The 15420-nt window shown below is 43.4% G+C and overlaps 1 protein-coding gene across 1 annotated transcript in view; it reads right to left on the bottom strand.

The window, feature by feature from the left end:
• znf804b (zinc finger protein 804B) overlaps positions 1-15420 on the bottom strand; it is a 477554-nt gene that overhangs the window by 293680 nt on the left and 168454 nt on the right. The window lies entirely within an intron of this gene.

Below are 15420 nucleotides of genomic sequence, written 5' to 3'. Positions count from 1 at the left end.
TGGCAAGGAACAGAGCGTCATTCTGTTCGGACTCACCCCCTGGTAACAAAACTTATGAGGGGAATTTTTAATACCAATCCCCCAAGAATCAGGTACTCTCAAATATGGGATGTGAGTATTGTCCTGACGATGCTAAGGAATTGGTCTCCAGCAACAGCTCTGTCCCTACATAGACTGACACTGAAAACAGTCATGCTAATGGCTTTGGTCACGGCACAAAGGGTACAGTCGTTACATAAATTAAGACTGGACAGCATGACTTCTTCATCTGGAAATATTAGGTTTCATATTTATGAATTAGTTAAGCAGGACAGGGATCAGCAGGCCTCAATATAGAATTTAGGTCTTACCCAATAGATGATCGTCTCTGTATAGTAAGACATTTGTTGTTATACATGGAGAACACGAAAATCATCAGAGGCAATGAGAAGGCACTTTTAATCAGCCACAAGCAACCACACAAATAAATGACGGTCCAGACCATCTCAAGATGGCTGAAACAGGTTCTAACACAGGCTGGGGTGGATACTAATATTTTAAAATCTCATTCCACCAGGGCTGCAGCTACATCGGCAGCTATGCAGTTGGATGTACCAATGGACCAAATCCTCAAGACAGCAGGATGGTCAGGGGAAAAAACATTCCAACTATTTTATCATAAACCAGTCATTAAACCTGGAATGTTTGCAGAAACAATTTTAAGTTCTGTAATTTAATTTACCCCATAAATAGGGGCTATAATTTGGTATTAATAAATTTTTCATGGATTTCACTGTCGGATTCATGTCTAAATTATGTTGACACAATTCCTCCCACAGTCATTAAGGCAGATGTGTTGCATGGACTCGTTTCCACGGCATGAAATCACAGAGCTTTGAAATCTTCACGTAGTCATTCACGTGACTCCGAAGTAAAATAGTAAGATTAAACGAGAACTTACCAGTTCGAAGTTTGATCGTTATTTTATGAGGAGTACGTTGAGGGAATACGTGCCCTCCGCTCCCACCCTTGATCATATACTCAACTGGTATTTCTTCTCTAATCTTACTATGTTCAGTCCTTACAGTTATCTGTGATTTCACACCGCTGCTTTGAAGAATGACACGCATGCGTCCTTGCGGGGTTCTTCACGTATTCCCTCAACGTACTCCTCATAAAATAACGATCAAACTTCGAACTGGTAAGTTCTCGTTTAATCTTACTAATATAGAACAGTACGGCACAGGCACAAGCCCTTTGGCCCATAATGTTTGTGCTGAACATGTTACCAAGATAAAATAATCTCATATGCTTCCATATCATTTATATCTCTCATAACCTGCATGTCCATGAGCCTATTCAAAAGCCTCTTAAGTGCCACTATTGTACCTCTAACCACCACCATTCCTAGCACCGCCATCCAGGCACCCACACTGGGCGGCACAGTGGTGCAGAGGTAGAGGATGTGTACGTCCCCGTTAGAGTGAAGGGCAAAGCAGGCAAACGTAAGGAAGCTTGGCTGACAAGGGAAATTGAGGCATTGGTCAAAAACAAGAAGGATGCATGGGACAGTTATAGGCAGCTGGGATCAAATGCATCCCTGGAGGAGTTTCGGGAACTAAGGAGTAAACTGAAAAAAGGTGATCAGGAGGGCAAAAAGGGACCAGGAGATAGCTCTGGCAGGGTAGCATTAAGAACAACTACAAAATATTTTATAAATACATAAGGGGGAAAACCATAACTTGAGAGAGAGTGGGACCTCTCAGGAATCAAAGCGGTCACCTCTGTGTGGAGCCACAGGAGATGAGCAAGGTCTTCAATTAGTATTTCTTCTCTGTATTTACCAAGGAAAAAGGCAGTAGGACGGAGGAACGTGGGGCAGTCAATGGAAGTGTCTAGAGAGCAGTCAGTGTTACCGTCGAAGAAGTACTGTAGGTACTATCGTGTATGAAGGTAGACAAATCTCCAGGGCCTGATCAGATATATCCGAGGACATTGCGGGAAACTAGAGAAGAAATCACTCTATGACTCTATGAATTGCTGCCTTACAGTATTTGTAGCGCAGGAGACCCGGGTTCGATCCCAACAAGGGGTGCTGTCTGTACGGTGGTTGTACGTTCTCCCCGTGACCGCATGGGTGTTCTCCGAAATCTATGGATTCCTCCCACACTCCAAAGACGTATAGGTTTGTAGGTTAATTGGCTTGGTGTATGTGTAAAATTGTCCCTAGTGTGTGTAGGATAGTGTTAATGTGCGGTGATCCCTGGTTGGTGCAGACTCGGTGGGCCGAAGGGCCTCTTTTCGCACTGTATCTCTAAACTAAACTAAAAAACGAAACAACCCTTCTGTGTAAAAGAAACCTGGCCCGCAGGTCTCCTTTTGTGTGTCTGTATAAGGTCTTCCTCAGCCTCCTCTGATTTCAGAAAAACAATCTCAGGCTATCTTTCTTCATAGTATTCCTCATAATTCTTCCCAGGCAAAATGCTGGTGAATCTCCTTGGCATGCTCTTCAGTGCAATCACATCCTTTCTTTAGCAAGGTGACCCAAATTGTATATAGTACTCCACAGTGGCTAACCAATGTTCATGATGTTGTAGAGACGAGAGACTGTAGCTGCTGGAACCTTGAGCAGAAAACAAATTGCTGGAGGAACGCAGTGGGTTGGGCAGAATCTGTGGAGGTAAATGGCCAGTTGACGTTTCGGATCAGGACTCTTCTTCAGATGATCTCCCCACTAGCATCAATCTGAAGAAGGATCCTGACCTGAAACCTCGTCTGCCACAGATGCTGCCTTTCAAAAAGCTGTACCAAAACATCACTGCTCTTATGTTTATGCCATTGCTAATGAAGTCAAGTCTGTCTTCTTCACAACCTTCTCTGCCTATGTTTTTATCTTCAAAGATAAGGTGTATGTCCTCACCTTATTAATCCTTCCAAGGTCATCACATCACACTTCAGGTTTGAAGACTATCTGTGATTGCTGCCCATTTTACCAATTGATCAATATCATCCAGCAGCCTACAATAATCCTCCTCATTATCAACACTACTGATTTATTGTGTCATCTGTAAGCTCGTCTTATCTCCTACTTTCATATCAAATTGACAAATTGGCAGTGAGAAAGTTGACAATGGTTTTGTTTTCTTGTCGTCTTGCCTTCTTGTTGGTTTATTTGAATAAGTGTGCAGCTTGAAGCACTAAGATCACAATGTAACCTGCTGAGCGTGGGCAACCCATTTTAAACCTCACTTGATTTTATTCTCCAGTGAAGTCAATGAGAGTGAAAAAGAAGGGACTGTACCAAAGGTGCCCAATGCTAACGGCTGCCAAATTAGGCAATGAATACCCAATTCACTGTGGAGATTGTACATACTTAATAACAGTCAGTAGATAATCTATTAGCTGTGAGACTCTGCTTAATGATATACGAGCATATCTAACTGGGTCCATTGAAGCATTTTATTTAATGATTGCAGATGCAGGCTGATTTCCCCCCCCCTCATATCAGAATTCCCCACTACACTGGTGCATACTCAGAGATGTGAACATCTTTTACTCTTGAATTGCTCCCTGCCTATACACGCGCCCCCACTTACGTCGGGCAGAAGTTACAGAACCTTGAAAGCATTCACTGCCAGACTCAGGAATAGCTCCTTTCCCTCCATTATCAGTCTTCCAGCTGGCCCTTCAGTAAGCTAGGGTACTGTCCAATTCACCTCCACACCATTGGACTTTGCCTCTAGGATGTTGCGCAACAATGCTGAGAACTATAGTCTGCACTGTATATTTTCCTTCCCTCTACCTATTATGCTTGAGTTTGGCTTGATTGTATCTCTGTTCATTATTATCTCATTTGATTGGATAGCATACAAAATTAAGCTTATCACTGTACTTTGGTGCACTTATTTATACACCTAAACCTAAACATAGTCATTCAGAACCTCTGAGGGTTTCTTGCTCATGGTGTGGTACATCAGTACTTTGAACCACATCTTTAGCTACAAGAGGTCCTTTCTTGATTTAGAGCTTTAGGAGCAGTTTCCAGTTTTTTCCTCAGTTTTCAACACAAACATATGGGCACGGTATGTATGTATCTCCAAATAATTTATATCACTAGAATCACACAGTCATCATTATTTCCACATCACAGACATTTTGGATTACTATGCCTCTATTAGGTGATGCCTGGAGCACATTAGTAGGTCTGGTGGCACAAACCAGACTACATTAACATCAGCACTCTGCACCATTGGCACTTACCCAATTGCACAGGATCATTAAATGTGATCTATGCCTGGAGGGTAAGTCACTGGTGACAATTTCCTTGCAATGCATTCCCTCAGCAACTTGTTAATCTTCATTTCCAGATTTTCAAAAGGTTGAACTAATCACTCTCTACCTGGATTCAGAATAACTGTCAACAGCTTTCCATCTGAGGAAAACATTCAAAACTTGTCTCATGATGAATCTATTGAGAACAAAAATGTGTATTTCATAGTTCGATTATTATTTTTCAACATATAGGTAAGAGTTAAATCAATTCCCCATTTCCTGTGACAGACCACTTTCAATCTATAATAATGAGATCACTGGACAATATTATTCAATGATTAACCATTGTCAGTGATTAAACCATGAAATACTATGTTTCAACAATTACATCAGTCGTGATTTAGTGTATGGAGTGCTGGTGAAACAATGGCTAAGTTGCATGAACCTAGACATGAGGTAGACAAAGGCATTCCAGTCAATTACTGGTGTATGGGAGGATAAAGCAATCAAGGTATCAGGGCACGATTATCTTCACCCTGTGTGTAAATGCCACGCATCCTAATGTCACCCTTTCTCCTGTCATGAAATTAGCAGAGTGAGGGATTACATCCCAAACCTCACTAATTGTTGGTGTCTCGTTGCTCTAATATTTTACCAACTGCATTTTCATCAAGGTAGAGATGTTAGTGACAGCCAAGAATGAATAAGATCTTTGAATGAAACTTGATCTTCAATAGCATCATTGTGATAAAGGAGAAAATATTTAAGATCAGTTATACTCAGTATATTTATATATCTACACACATACATATATATATATATATATATACATTTACATATCTACACATACACACACGTAATATACACATATGGGTCAGAGATATAATAAGATAGTATAGATTGGGTGTTTTCATTGAAGAGAAGGAAACTGAGGGGTAACCTTATATATATATTTTAAATTACGAGAGACACAGATAGACTTTTTTTACAGGGTAGGTGAGTTCAAAACATTAGGTCCAAGTTCTATGATGAGAAGGGCATGATATAAAGGAGATCTGAGAAGCAAGTTATTCATGCAGTGGGTGGTAGATACATGGGCCCAGCTGCCAACAGTGATGGTAGAGGCAGGTACAATTACAATGTTTAAAATACATTTGGATAGGTATGTGGATAGGAAAGACTCAGAGGGACAAGCCTCTGGAGAAAAGAAATAAGCGATGTTTCAGGTCGAAACCCTTCTTCAGACTGAGAGAAGGGTTTCAACCTGAAAAGTCACCTATTCCTTTTCTCCAGAGATGCTGCCTGACCTGCTGAGTTGCTCCAGCAATTGTGTCCCTCTCAGGTGCAAACCAGCATCTGCAGTTCCTTCCCACACAAACTTTGGAGGGATATGGGCCAAAAGTAGGCAAATGAGATTAGTGTAGATTTGCATTCTGATCATGCATAGAGGAAGTTGGACTGAAGGGCCTGTTTTCGTTTGATATATCGGTAAATTTTATGAATCTTTATGAACCTCCATTAATGAGGTACATATTGAAATATACACTATTCCTATTGTTTTCATTATCTTTCATCTTGCAGTTTCGTTTTTTTTTACTATATGTGTACGATTCATTTCTGAGCGAATAGCCTAGCTCAAATTCTTGACCCTTGGTTTAACATAGTTGATGCAGAAATTTAATACAATCCAATAAATATCAAGCTTCCACGGCACAATGTAAAGCAGGCATGGGTTCAAGCTCCGTTCCATTGATAAATACAAAGGGAAATTGTTTTCTGTATACGATGCTACATTAATCACACTCCTTGTGCTCATTTTTAAGATATTTTCTTCTCCTGAAAATGTGCTTGCCTGCCATTATTTTTTTCTCAAAAAGGAAAGCCAAAGATTACATGTACTTCATGATTATTATCAGTCTGAGAACTGTCGCACATTTAATCACCAGAGTGAAGTGAGAAAGCAAATGCTTCCACAGTGGAAAATCTACATGATAGAATTGGTCTGTTACATAAAAGCAAGCGTCAGAGATGAGGCATTTTGCTGAACATTTTTATTTATCCTCATAATTGGATGGCAATATCCATAGGCAAACCAAGAGTGACGCAGTTGTCCAGCTGGGAGACCTGCTGTCTCACAGAGGTAGAGACCCAAGTTTGATTCTGATCTTGAGTCCCATCTGTGTGGATGTTGCATGTTCTCCCTGTGACTGCGTGGGTTTCCTCCAGATGCTTTGGTCTCCTCCCACATTTCAAAGCTTTGTAGGTTAATTGACTTCTGTAAATTGCTCCTAGTGTGTAGGAGTGGATGCAAATGTGGGATAACATTGAAATAGTGTGAAAGGGTGATCAATAGTTGGCGTGAATTCAGTAGGCCGAAGGGATTGCTTCCATGCTGCCTCTTTCAATCAATCATGTGTTCCAACTTTATTAATTCTAAGCAAAATATTGCCCATATTTACGTTGTAATCTCTGATCACAGTAAGTTACTCACTTACTTACTCCTATGCGAGATTTTTCTACATATTTCCTATTAACTGAGCGAGCCTATGTGGGAATTGAACTCAGTCTTGGATCCACACATCAGGATTACTTGGTCAGTATTTAATGTATAAGCTATCTAACTTGGCAGCAATTCTGAATCGGGCATTTGTAATGCTGATATTATGATCTGAAACACCAGATGCATCTGCGGTAACTATCACAGACAGTGAAAACCATTGAGAGCTGTGCTTGCTTTACTTTGTCTCTTGGAACCAGGATATTTATTAGGTTGTCTAATGTTGCTGCATAGATAATGCTAAATTCATGGGTTAGCAAGGTAGTAAAGCACTTGAGCCAGGCTGCTCACTTTGAAAAGAATTATGCACATCTTCTCGCAATGTTATTTAAAAAACCTCTAATCATGACCATGGGAGGAATTATTTTCAAATGCCTACTCATAAATCTTCATTATACAACACAGAGTATTAAATACACTGAGAAAGGAAATGGCTTATAAATTGACTTTCCTTGATACAATAGGATAGTGAGGAAAGGGGGTGTGGACTTTTGTTGTGGGATTACTGAACTCCTGCTGCTATCTGGCGTGGCTTATTGTTTTGTGAAGGAAAATTAACAGTACATATTATACACAAATTTACTACGGCCTACTTAGGATCTTAATGCAATTCTAGCCTTTCCTTTATTGGATTGCATGCTCCTGCATTCCCCCCACTGCAACAGCAGTTCAGGAATATTTCCTTAGCCAATATATGAGAGGATAAAGCTTGACCTACTCTTAGGAAATTGGGACAGGCAAGTGACTGAAGTGTCTGTTGGCGAGCATTTTGTGACCAGTAATAATTCTATTAGGTTTAAAATAAACGTGGATATGTTCAGGGATCATCCACAAATTAAAGCTCTGGATTTGGACAAGACCAACTTTGATAGTATTAGACAGGAACTTGCTATAGTTGATTGGAGTAGATTGTTTGTGGGCGAAGGGATATCCCAATAGTGGGATTCTTTTAAGAGTGTGATGGTGAGAGTTCAAGGCACGCATGTTTCTGTTAAAGTGAGGGGTAAGGCAGGTGGGAGTATGGAATCCTGGATGACGAGAGAAATTGAGGCTCTGGTCAGGAAAAATATGAAGGCACAGGCCAAATATAGGCAAATAGGATCAAATGGATGTAGAAACAAGGAACTGCAGATGTTGCTGCACAAAGAACAGACACAAACTGCTGGAGTAACTCAGTGGGTCAGGCAGCATCCCTATAGAATATGGATAGGTGATGTTTTGGGTTGGGACACTTCTTCAAGCTGATTGTGGGGGTGGGGTGGGGGGGGGAGAAAGCTGGAAGAGAGGAAGGGCAGGACAAAGCGTGGCGGGTAATAAATGAACACGCCAGGGGGTTTGAAAGGCAAATGATTGCATGAAGTTCAGAGATTTAAAAAAAACTGTAGGTGTAAGACTAAGGGAGTGAAGAGTTGTGAATTGTGAGGCCAGATGAAGGAATGTACGTGGATGGGGAGGGGGAAGTGTGAAATAGGTGTGAGTCCAGGTGGGGCATGGAGGTAGAAAGGGGGAGAAAGGGAAGGGGGGGAGGAGTTGTTGTGGTTACCTAAAATTGGAGAATTCAATGTGCATACCACTGGGTTGTAAGCGATCCAAGCAGAATGTGAGGTGCTGTTTCTCCAGTTTGCATATGGCCTCATTCTTGCAATGGGGGAGGCCCAGGCCAGAAGTTCAGTATGGGAATGGGAAGATGAGTTAAAATGATTAGCAATCCTGAGATCCAGTAGGACCTGGCAGATAGAGGCATTTGGGGTGAAAGGTGGGGACTAGGAAAACTCTATCCTCTTCTGTCTGGGTGGTGGGGGAGCAAGAGCAGAACTACGGGACACTGTGGGGAAACGTGGTTGAGAGATCCATCTATGACAGCAGGGGGAAACCACTTTTACTAAAGAATGAGAACATCTCTGATGTCCTAGAATGGGAAGCCTCATCTTGGGAGATGATGCAGCAGAGATGGAGGAATTTAGAGTTGGGGATAGCGTCTTTGCAAGTGGCAGGGTTGGAGGAAGTATCGTCCAGATAACAGTAGGAGTTGGTAGGTTTATAGTAAATGTCAGAACCTGAGGGACATCTTTTTCACTCAGAGGGTGGTGGGCACATGAAATGAGCTGCCAGAGGAGGTAGTTGAGGCAGGTGCAATACAATATTTAAAAGTCACTTGGACAGCTACACGGATAGGAAAGGTTTATAGGAATATGGACAAATTGTGAGCAAATAGGATTAGCTTGGATGGGGCATCTGGGTCGACATGGGTGAGTTTGGCCAATGGGACTGTTTCTGTGCTGTATATTCTATGACTAAGTTATGAATGCCTCTTCTGACTGCAGAAATTATTTGCCAGATGCCAGTCTCCGGATTGCCTCCACCTCATGGATGTCCTTTCCTAAGTGAAGACTTTTAACAGTTTAGCTCTTTGGCTATAATCCCTGGTATCACAGATCACTTCAATGCTCCACCTTAGTGAAACTATCTCTACCCATTTAATGTCCACATTCAAAATTCTCACTCCTCAAGAACCTCTCCCATGTTGGTGGCATTCAAACCAAAATAACTGCAGCTAGAGCCCTGTTTGTGTTTCAAGAAAATTCCCAGCCTGCTATAGGAAAGATGTCAGTAAGCTGGAAAGGGGTTGTTATCAAGATTCGTGGGTCTGAGATGTAGGGAAAGGTTGGATAGGTGAGGACTTTAATCGCTGGAGTGCAGAAGGCTGAGGAATGATCTTATAGAGTTTGCAGGTGAGAGGAGGGGCACCTACGGCACAGCACATTTGTGGGGCCATTTATTATACGTCAAATTGGTGAGGTTGTGGGAGCAAATGGATTAATTAGTCTTTTAGTTTTACAGTTATCACATAGTGTTTGGGCGATTTGTTCAATGGCATTATTTAAAGCAGAATAAACAAATCATTGGTTCACTTGTGTGCAATTCTAATTTGATACCAGCACTTCATTTTGATGTTCATTGCTTCAACTAATAATGAAATCAATACATGTGTATAGGTTGTTTAAGAAGGAACTGCAGATGCTGGAAAATCGAATGTAGACAAAAAAGCTGGAGAAACTCAGCGGGTGCAGCAGCATCTATGGAGCGAAGGAAATAGGCAACGTTTCGGGCCGAAACCCTTCTTCAGACTGATTGGGGGTGGGAGGGGGACAAGAAAGGAAAAAGGAGGAGGAGCCCGAAGGCTGGGGGATGGGAGGAGACAGCAGGGGGACTGAGGAAGGGGAGGAGACAGCAAGGACTAACAAAATTGGGAGAATTCAATGTTCATGCCCCCAGGATGCAGACTCCCCAAGCGGAATATGAGGTGCTGTTCCTCCAATTTCCGGTGTTGCTCGCTGTGGCCATGGAGGAGACCCAGGACAGAGAGGTCGGAGACGGAGTGGGAGGGGGAGTTGAAGTGCTGAGCCACCGGGAGGTCAGCTTGGTTATTGCGGACCGAGCGGAGGTGTTCGGCAAAACGATCGCCCAACCTCCGCTTGGTCTCACCGATATAGATCTGCTGTCATCTAGAGCAGCGGATGCAATAGATGAGGTTGGAGGAGATGCAGGTAAACCTCTGTCGCACCTGGAACGACTGCTTGGGTCCTTGAACGGAGTCGAGGGGGGAGGTAAAGGGAAAAGTGTTGCATCTCTTGCGGTTGCAAGGGAAAGTGCCTGGGGAGGGGGTGGTACGAGAGGGAAGGGAAGAATTGACAGGGGAGTTATGGAGGGAGCGGTCTTTGCGGAAGGCAGATATGGGGGGAGATGGGAAGATGTGGCGAGTGGTGGGGTCACGTTGGAGGTGGCGAAACTGACGGAGGATTACTTGTTGTTTGTGATGGCTGGTGGGGTGAAAGGTGAGGACTAGGGGGACTCTGCCCTTGTTGCGAGTAGGGGGATGGGGAGAGAGAGCAGTGTTGCGGGGTATGGAAGAGACCCTGGTGCGAGCCTCATCTATGGTGGAGGAGGGGAACCCCCGTTCCCTGAATAATGAGGACATTTCAGATGTTCTGGTGTGGAACGCCTCATCCGTGGAGCAGATGCGGCGTAGACGGAGGAATTGGGAGTAGGGGATGGAGTCCTTACAGGAAGCAGGGTGGGAAGAAGTGTAGTCCAGATAGCCATGGGAGTCAGTGGGTTTATAGTAGATGTCGGTCAGAAGTCTATCACCTGCAATGGAGATAGTGAGGTCAAGGAATGGTAGGGAAGTGTCAGAAATGGTCCAGGTGTATTTGAGTGCCGGATGGAAGTTGGTGGTGAAGTGGATGAAGTCAGTCATCCATAACTCCCTTGTCAATTCTTCCCTTCCCTCTCGTACCACCCCCTCCCCGGGCACTTTCCGTTGCAACCGCAAGAGATGCAACACTTGTCCCTTTACCTCCCCCCTCTACTCCGTTCAAGGACCCAAGCAGTCGTTCCAGGTGCGACAGAGGTTCACCTGCATCTCCTCCAACCTCATCTATTGCATCCGCTGCTCTAGATGTCAGCAGATCTATATCGGTGAGACCAAGTGGAGGTTGGGCGATCGTTTCGCCGAACACCTCCGCTCAGTCCGCAATAACCAAGCTGACCTCCCGGTGGCTCAGCACTTCAACTCCCCCTCCCACTCCGTCACCGACCTCTCTGTCCTGGGTCTCCTCCATGGCCACAGCGAGCAACACCGGAAATTGGAGGAACAGCACCTCATATTCCGCTTGGGGAGTCTGCATCCTGGGGGCATGAACATCGTATTCTCCCAATTTTGTTAGTCCTTGCTGTTTCCTCCCCTTCCTCAGTCCCCCTGCTGTCTCCTCCCATCCCCCAGCCTTCGGGCTCCTCCTCCTTTTTCCTTTCTTGTCCCCGCCCCCCCCCACCCCCAATCAGTCTGAAGAAGGGTTTCGGCCCGAAACATTGCCTATTTCCTTCGCTCCATAGATGCTGCTGCACCCGCTGAGTTTCTCCAGCTTTTTTGTCTACCATGTGTATAGGTTTTTGAGTTTAGAAGTTGGGAGGTCATGTTGCAGTTGTATAAGGCGTTGGTGAGACCGCATTTAGAATATTGTGTTCAGTTCTGGGCACCACGTTATAGGAAAGATATTGTCAAGCTTGAAAGGGTTCAGAAAAGATCTACGAGGATGTTGCCAGGACTAGAGGGTGTGGGCTAAAGGGAGAGGTTGAGTAGGCTGGGTCTCTATTCCTTGGAGCACAGAAGGTTGAGGGGTGATCTAATTGGAATGTCCCACTTAGGCAATTTTTCAGTGGACTTCCGGCGACTGCCAAGTTGCCGGCAGTCGCCTGAAAAACCGGCAACTGGAACGGCGACTGTCAGAGTGGAACACACACACAAACACATCGCTTCCTTCACCAGCCCGTTATGCAGGCGGGAGACCGGGCAAGCGGGGAGAGCGCTGTCTAAAATCTTTGCATGATGCAAAGATAGATGAAACAGACACACACTGAGATGAACAGGAAGGTTGGCACTGTAAAAAGACGGCTAAAGCACAGTGTATGGTAAGTCCTTTAAAAGAGGGGTGAAGAGGAGGTGGGATAAGGGGGGAGAAGGGGGGAGAAGGAGTGGAGCCAACTTTTAAGAAGCCAGAGATACACAGCTGTGAAGCTCGGCGGACATTTAACATTACCGGTCGGTTATCCTAGGTTCTGAAAACTATTGCTTGCCTTTTTTTTCTCCAATGAGCCAATGAAATTCACCGGTCAGCACCGGCTACAACCTACAAGAACCTCTGAGAACCTTCGACTTCCTGGGAACCGATTAGGACCTCCTGGCGACCCACCTACGGCTCGAGAATTCTCACTACTCTCCATGGTGGCTTCATTTTAGTCGCCTCTAATTTTTCAACATGTTTAACGGCGACCATAATGTGGCCGCGACTAGTTCCCAGAATGCGGAGGCTCCTCACGACCATAAAGGCGACTCCCCGGCAACCACTCGCAAACAAAGTCGCCTAAGTGGAACAGGCCCATTGTAGAGGTGTACAAAATCATGAGAGGAATAGATTATGTAGATGCACAGAGTTTCTTGCCCAGAGTAAGTGAATCGAGGACCAGAGGACATAGGTTCAAGGTGAAGAGGAAATGATTTAATAGGAATCTGAGGAGTAACTTTTAACACAAAGGGTGGTGGGTGTATGGAACAAGATGCCAGAGGAGGTAGTTGAGGCTGGGACTAGCCCATTGTTTAAGATACAGTTAGACAGGTACATGGATAGGACAGGGTATGGACCAAGCACAGGCAAGTGGGACTAGTGTAGCTGGGACATGTTGGCTGATGTGGGCAAGTTGGGCCAAAGGGCCTGTTTCCACACTGTATCACTCTATGTGTTTAGGAGCAGAAAGGATCCCCAACGTTACTAGTTAGAGGGATCATCAACAACTCACAGGTTGGTTTGATGGTGAAATGCATCATCTTGAAATAGAAAGAAGTAATCCCAGCTGACTGACAGCACAGACTGATTTTACAACTGATTTTACAAGTCCGTAGCTCCCTTAAAGTGGCAACACAAATATACGGAGTGGTATATAAGGTGTTCAGCATACTTGCCTTAATCAGTTGGGGCATTTAGTACAAAAGTTAGGAGGTCATGTTAAGCAATAAAAAACTTTGATTAGACCATATTTGGAGGATTGTGTACTGTTCTGGTTGCCACGTCTCAGGAAGGATGTGAAGGTTTTGGAAGGGAAATAGAAGACTTTCATCAAGATGTTGCCTGGATTAGAGAGCAGTAGCTTCATGGTGAAATTGGTCAAAATTAGATTGTTTTCTCTGGTGCGCCTGAAGCTTTGGGGTTATTTGAGAGAAATATATGAAAATTATGTATGGCATTGAAATATAGAGTCACAGGATTTTTCCCCACAATGTTAAATATTTGTGGCAATAGCTTTAAAGTGAGAGGGGGAAAGTCTAAAGGAAATTTGCAACACAATTTAAAAAAAATAAAGAGTGGTAGGTGCCGGGAATACCAGGTGAGGTGGTGGATACAATAGCACCATTTACCAGACACGTGAACACGCAGGAAATGGAAGGATAGACATCATGTGCAGGCAGATGGATTATTTGATATTGGCATTGTAAGAATAAGGGATAAGCCATTTAGAATGGAGACGAGGAAACACTTTTTCCCACAGAGAGTTGTGATTCTGTGGAATTCTCTGCCTCAGGTGGAGGCTGGTTCTCTGGATACTTTCAAGAGAGCTAGATAGGGCTCTTAAAGATAGCGGAGTCAGGGGATATGGGGAGAAGGCAGGAATGGGGCACTGATTGGGGATGATCAGCCATGATCACATTGAACGGCAGTGCTGGCTCGACGGGCTGAATGGCCTACTCCTGCACCTATTGTCTATTGTCTATTGCTTAGCACAGACATTGTGGCCAAAGGGCTTGTCAATGTTCTATGTGATCCAAGAGTATTCAGATTTTGTTTGTACCCTGCTATCAAACATATTTCCAACTTTCCATCTCCATCATGAAGGCCTCCATGAAAAGCATCTAAACAAGCTGGAGCTTCCACTCATCCCTCTTCTATCATTCTTCAAATTTCCAGAATAGATTCATGTCTAAAATAATATCTCTCAGCAGTTTCAGCCAAAGTGCACGATTGCTGCAAAAGTTACTGTTGCCTGCCATTCATGACGTTAGTCAGCTGCTGATGAGATCAGCTAAAACCAATATGGTTCGCACTGACTGGATGCACCAACAGTAAAAGTCATAAAACAAATGCAAAATCAGTGCATTGTCCATATTGCTCTAAAGGCCCCATAGCAGAAGCGTCCACGTCGTGGGGCTGGGAAATGAAAGTATTCTGAGCTAATTCTGCTACCACCATCATCTAATGCAACAAGTGATGGCTTCCACTGATTGTCGCCAGAAGCTAGCATCCTTTTCAGGACGGACGATGACAGCGAGGTCAACATTTGTAACAAGATGGACACAAAAATAAGTAGATTGCTCTAAATCCTGATTGGAGTGCCCATTCACAAGGGCCATCCAATGTAGCTCTCAAGATATTTACTTTTAAAGAGAACCGCCAAGATTTCCGATGTATTTTTTCCCATATGACAATATTTCTAAAGAAGATTAGCGTAATGAAAAATAAATCAATATCTTTTTGGGGATAAGAATAAATAATAGCCTGCTAATCATGAGGAAAAGTGACAAGTGAATTGCTTATTTTTATTAAGGAATAAGCTTTTGATTCAACTAATCAATTTATGAAAAAGTTAATGTTCTTTTTCATTGAAAATTGCTCAACCTCAGATCAAATTTACACAGCTAGAAATTAACCAGTTGAACAAAATAGTTCAATATGTATAGAATATAAATTGTGATTTGTTCAATTTGTGATGCCATTTTGTAAGAGCTTTCCAAGTGGAACTAATAATCCTTGCGCCATTACTAAATCTGTGGTATATTAACAGCTTGAGAAATACTAATGGAATTTGATAATTCTTTGCTATTCCTGCTGATATTGTATTGATCATTGAAACATCACCTGAAACCATTGTCCTTTTTTTAAACAGGCAGGAAAGGAGGGATATGGACCATGTACAGGCAGATTGGCATTGTATTGGCATATTCATTTCTGGTGTTAAATGTAGAATGATGGGTGCATTTAAGCATACAGTCACATAAGCCTTGT

The sequence above is a fragment of the Amblyraja radiata genome, chromosome 2 (genome assembly GCF_010909765.2).
Source record: "Amblyraja radiata isolate CabotCenter1 chromosome 2, sAmbRad1.1.pri, whole genome shotgun sequence".
NCBI classification, from domain to species: domain Eukaryota; kingdom Metazoa; phylum Chordata; class Chondrichthyes; order Rajiformes; family Rajidae; genus Amblyraja; species Amblyraja radiata.
Note: the sequence above shows the minus strand (reverse complement) of the source record. Positions and strands in the feature narration are given on the sequence as shown.